This window comes from Chiloscyllium punctatum, chromosome 41, assembly GCF_047496795.1.
Source record: "Chiloscyllium punctatum isolate Juve2018m chromosome 41, sChiPun1.3, whole genome shotgun sequence".
Classification (NCBI taxonomy): Eukaryota; Metazoa; Chordata; class Chondrichthyes; order Orectolobiformes; family Hemiscylliidae; genus Chiloscyllium; species Chiloscyllium punctatum.
The window spans coordinates 46,578,315-46,584,314 of NC_092779.1; the positions used below are offsets into that span (position 1 = coordinate 46,578,315).

Consider the following 6,000-nt stretch of genomic DNA (forward strand, 5'->3'; position numbering starts at 1 on the left):
TTGATCACCAAAAGTACTGCTTCTGTTTCAGGTAAATTGTGACATTTTCAGCGACAAAGAGTTAGTTATCTTGTATCTACTAACATTAAACAGATCAATCTCCATCATAAACTGCACTAAACCCATCCCAAAGTAGCTAACGGTGCTCAATAATACCAACAGAGGCCATGTATACCTGAATACCTACTGTCTGATGCTCAATGCATATGTGAGCAGAACTATTCAGCTCTTGGTCTCATTGTAGCCTTGTCTCAGAATTGAATGAAAGAGCTAAACATCAGGGGAAAAAAGTATCATCCTGAGCATCAAGGCACTAAGTGTGACAAAGCAGTTCTTAGAAACATTGTAGTCAATAGCGGTTACTGACAAAATGATTCAAGTTAAATCATTTTCAACCCAGGTGGTGATTATTGATGTTGATGGTTAGTTAATCCAAACTTAGGATTTGGTTGCATTTCATATCGAGCAGCTTGCTATGCTCAGCTGTCTTCAGCAAGTATATTGATCATCTTCCCTCATCTCAAGTGGAATATGACAATTGCAGTGCTGAGCTCTGATGAACAAGTGACAATTTAACGTTGTGTCAGCTAAATACCAGGCAATGGTCAGTACAAACAGAAGCAACTTTTACCATATTTTCTGACTTTCAACAGCACCATGACCAGCAAGATTCGCACCATTGGCAGATTAAGGTTAGCAGCGACCAGAGCCCTGATTAGACTAACCACATTAACACAGGGACTAAAATAGAAATGTGCTCTACTCAACCCCTGACTCCTCAAGACTACTCCACCATACACAAGTTTCACATCTTTGGTTAATAATCAACATCGTCTTAGATAGGCTTCTAGTAGGTGTATCACTCAAGTTGAAGGACCAGGACAATTTAAAAGATTGGCATCCAGCTCCTTGCTTTGCAGCTGGTCTTCGTGTGGAACACTATTGCACTGTGACAGCAAAACATACTTTCACAAATCACCGTGTTTGCTTCACCGCCTCCCAATCTCGAATACAAAGAACAACGTCAGCAAAGAATCCCCATTAATTCTAACATTGAACTGGTGTGTGACCTGCTGGCAAAGGTACAAACAGTTCCCAAATAGTTTCATCCTTGCTGAATCATGGTCCGAAAATTTACAACCCAATCACATTTTGGGAGCATCATCATCGCAAGGTAAGCAAAAGATTGAGTAAGAAACCGCCAGTCACCGAGCGATATATCTGTATGACTAAATGCAATCAAGGTTGAGAAGTATCGGCCTACATCCCAAGGACAAGTTTTAAGCAAGTTATTTTAAGACTTCATTGTGTTGCCACATGATGTACCAATGACATATCGACAATTGCAACAATTGCCCTCCCATTTGTACACTATTATGGTTTCATTTATTTTCAATTCTGTACAACAAATTACAGGTACAAGTCTCAGGTTGGAATCGCCAGGCATGCATTCAACAAAGAACCAGAAGCAACGACATGCAATACCAAGGTGACCATTTAATGTTGGTTAAACCCAAATCCTTGGACGATGCAGAGAATATCCCTTCGTTCTGCTAACTACAACGTAACGATTCATTAATTCCGAGAACGTGCTGCATTTCAACAGACTGTTAAAAAAAAATCAAAAACACACGAACACAGCAAAACGTCTCAGCGTACGAGCGTATGTCTTAAATAACAACATTAGGACAACATCCAGAAACCAGCAAAAGCCGATCAACACTTGCGAAGTGACACAGTCAAAGCAGCCCCAAAGTGGGTAGGTGTGTTTACGCACCCACCATTCGAAAAATAACAATTCAAAAAAACAAAGGACAATTCTGTACCTTTCTGTAGCCGATTCTCTCCACCCTCTCAAACAATCAACAAGGCAGACAGTCCTCTTATAACCTGCTGCTTTCGGGTGAGAAATTTTATACTCCCCTTGCCCGGCGCACTGAAGCACGTGGTAGTTCCTGCTGCTCGGTGGGAGATGACGGAATTTAAGAATTGGCTTGAAGCAATCCAACATTTGAGAGAGGGTTCAAGTGAAGGAGAAAGGAGATTGCATCAGTCTGCACCCAGCAGTTTAAAGGCGGTCTTTCTTGTTTGGGTGGGGGCGGAGAGAGCAACACGCGCCCAATTTGGCACAGCAATGAAACAAAACATCGTTTACAGGGTTACATTTCTGAATATGGGAGAGTGAAAATGGCAAATGGAAAAAAAAAACATTGAGGAAATTTAAAAGAAATGCAGCAGAGAGAGGGAGAGAGAAGCCGCTCCGGCCTGGCTCGCACACAATGCCCGCCCGCAGACACGGGTTAGAACGTGGAGACACGATCCCATCAGCAACATAACATTCCAACCCCGCGGCACGCACTCTCTGCCATGGACAGCACTCCCTTCAATCACAGCTCACCTCTCAAAACAGCGAATCCCAGCGAGCCGGCCGCCAACAACACAGTCAATCCCAAAAATAAACACATCTCCTCCTCCTCTCCCGTGGGCCGTCTCCTTCACTCTGCGCGTTGCTAGAAAGCACTTTAAGATGTCATGGCAAAAAACGGGAAATTGCTGCAAAAGCTCAGCGGGTCCAATAGCATCGGTGGAGAGAGATCAGAGGTAACGCTTCGGATTGAGTCACCCTTCCTCGAAGGGTTTATTTTTTCTCCCTCATTTGAATTGCAGAATGACACAATATGACTTCGTGTAACCAGATTTTGCTGGCAATATCCGAATGGTCTGCCTTCAGTGTGTACACTCCCAGCACTGTTATCGTTATAGATAGTTTAAATGACGATTGCTATCCAAATGCTATTTTCAACAATTTTGAGCAAGTTTTTTTTTCTATGAGAAAGGTCACAATGTTCTTTTAAACTCCAATTTATTTGGCTTAATGAATGCCAAACTAACCAAAACAAAGAGTGGATGAAGAATACAAACTGTTTTTATTCCACTATTACCATAATGCCAGGGGCTGGTTCAATGGTGAGTGTAGGTCTTCCAGAGCAATGAGTTGACCTCAACTTAAGTGTTGCAGACTGGCACATTCCAAGGTCCAGGACTATGTGCTGAGGGACACATTAAAGCTTTGGACAGCTGCCACCAAGGTGCAGTGGGGAAAGACCACCATCTTAAGGTCGTTCTGCCAAAGTTAAATGGGGGTCCATTCAGTTATCAGGTACCTCAAACGTATGTAAATATACAAGGCAACCACACCCTATACCGGCGGAATTGTTCTCCGCGGTTTCAGTTACCAGTGAATTAGCGCACTCTGAACTTATTATAGGGAACCAGGGGGCTGCTGGGAAGGTAGATTTCCCATTGAAATGAATGGGTTTGCTCCTATCTGTGGTAGGTCCAGGAATATACCCCCCGCGGGTACGGGGGTACTACTGTAATGTAACAAATGCCTTTGGTTTATTTGCTGCATAAAGTCAAATCCACTGTTTGTTTGTTCCTTCATATGTTACTGTACAGAGCTGAACCATGTTACTGACTATGTTCTGAATGATATTATGAATAAAGCATATTTTTGAAGTAAAAAGAAAGAAAACAGGGGCAGGAGCAGCACCAGTCATACCTAAAAGAAAGCTGCCAAGCTGGTGAAGCTGTGAAATAGAGGTAGAAAAATGCTGAACAGCACCTTGGCGCAGGTATGGAAACACAGTTATGAAATGCTACCACTGATCTGATCAGATAAACGCTCTGCAGTACTGTAGTAATTTTGGTGGGCAACCAAACAAAGAGTCTTTTTCAAGAATACCCGCATTGTAAATAGTAACACAGCCCTGCGCGTCAGTACAAAAGGTAGTTGCAAACATCACCAGCCAAGACGTACAATCCATAACCCATTTGCACCTCCTCATGATCCTAACCATCAGATAAACTGGTCTTCAGCCATTTCAATTCACTCCAAGTATCATGAAGAAATAGTTGTGTACAGGTGGATACAGCTAGGGCCATGGACCCGAAAAACATCCAGAATGTATTGCTGAAAACATTTGCTCCAGAACTACCTGTGCTTTTTACTAAGCTGTTCCAGTGTAGTTACAGCGCTGGCATCTACCCAAAAAGATGGGAAATTGTCCAGGTAGGTCCACTGTAAAAAGGCATTACAAATCCAACCCTGCCTATCAGCCTGCTGTTAAACGTCAGTGAAGTGATGGATGTTGACATCATAACATGGGAACAGAAGAAGGCCATTCACTCAATAGAGGTTGCTCCACCATTTGATATGATAATGGCTGGTGATAAACTCTATCCTCATAACCCTTTATGCCATTGATAATCAGTAATCAATTGATCTCAAATATACTCAAAGACTGTGCTTCCACAGCCCTCTTGGTACAGAATTCCAAAGACTCAAAGCCATTTGTCTAAAAACTATATATCTCCATTTCAGTCCTAAATAGCAGCCCTCTTACTTAGATAAAATTCTGCCTCCTGGTTTTAGATTCCCAAAAAGGAGAAGCATCTTGCGAGTCAATGCTTTTAAATATTTTGTAAATTTCAATGAAATCACCTCTCATTCTTCAAAATGTGCCATAAGGATCGGTGCTGGGTCCTCTACTTTTTGTCATTTACATAAATGATTTGGATGCGAGCATAAGAGGTACAGTTAGTAAGTTTGCAGATGACACTAAAATTGGAGGTGTAGTGGACAGCGAAGAGGGTTACCTCAGACTACAACAGGATCTGGACCAGATGGGCCAATGGGCTGAGAAGTGGCAGATGGAGTTTAATTCAGATAAATGCGAAGTGCTGCATTTTGGGAAAGCAAATCTTAGCAGGATTTGTTCACTTAATGGTAAAGTCCTTGGGAGTGTTGCTGAACAAAGAGACCTTGGAGTGCAGGTTCATTGCTCCTTGAAAGTGGAGTCGCAGGTAGATAGGATAGTGAAGAAGGCGTTTGGTATGCTTTCCTTTATTGGTCAGAGTATTGAGTACAGGAGTTGGGAGGTCATGTTGCGGCTGTACAGGACATTGGTTAGGCCACTGTTGGAATATTGCATGCAATTCTGGTCTCCTTCCTATCAGAAAGATGTTGTGAAACTTGAAAGGGTTCAGAAAAGATTTACAAGGATGTTGCCAGGGTTGGATGATTTGAGCTATAGGGAGAGACTGAACAGGCTGGGGCTGTTTTCCCTGGAGCGGAGGCTGAGGGGTGACCTTATAGAGGGTTACAAAATTATGAGGGGCATGGATAGGATAAATAGACAAAGTCTTTTCCCTGGGGTTGGGGAGTCTAGAACTAGAGGGCATTGGTTTAGGATGAGAGGGGAAAGATATAAAAGAGACCTAAGGGGCAACTTTTTCACGCAGAGGGTGGTATGTGTATGGAATGAGCTGCCAGAGGATGTGGTGGATGCTGGTACAATTGCAACATTTAAGAGGCATTTGGATGGGTATATGAATAGGAAGGGTTTGGAGGGATATGAGCCGGGTGCTGGCATGCGGGTAAGTAAATAAATCGAAAATTTATTCTTTTGTGAGGTAAAAATCTATTTTTATTAATTGTGAAGTATAAAAGTACTTAAAATTAAACAATGTATTTTTTTCATCTAATTCATATTTTCTTTTGGTGAAGCAAACCTTCCAGTTTTCTAAAAATGTACAAACAGTGAATTCAGTTTTTCCACGAGGTTTTCTTTTTCCCTGACAGAGAAAGAATCTTGTACAAGAGATTGCTTGAAGTAGAGTCTGGACCATGATTCATCGGATTAGTACACTAACCTCAGCAGTTGCAGCACTCCATCTGCATTCTCCAAGTTGCCTGGTAAGGGCACAGAATTGTTGTTGCCATTACATGAACAAGGCAGCTTGATCCTCTTAAAGGCTCATCAGCTACTCCATCTGTAGTCATAATATGGGAGCAAACTACTGCAGATGCTGGCATTTGTACTGAAACCAACAAATGCTGGAAATCACAATGGCTCAAGCAACATCTGCGGAAAGACAGCAAGCTAATGTTTTGAGTTTAGATTACTCTTCATCTGAGTGGGCACCTATAATCATACT

At 42.2% G+C, this 6,000-nt stretch overlaps 1 protein-coding gene across 4 annotated transcripts in view; it reads right to left on the reverse strand.

Moving 5' to 3' along the window:
• The window catches only part of LOC140465033 (Y+L amino acid transporter 2), a 127,076-nt gene extending 124,547 nt beyond the window's left edge, over positions 1 to 2,529 (reverse strand). Inside the window, exon 1 of one of the 4 annotated variants that reach the window (XM_072560845.1) lies at positions 2,399 to 2,529. The gene's annotated coding sequence lies outside the window, so the exon portion shown is untranslated. Of the gene's footprint in view, positions 1 to 1,826; positions 1,978 to 2,398 lie in introns of those variants that run through there. The other 3 variants (XM_072560847.1, XM_072560844.1, XM_072560846.1) reach the window with 3 other exon arrangements.
• Positions 2,530 to 6,000: the final 3,471 nt, after the last annotated feature.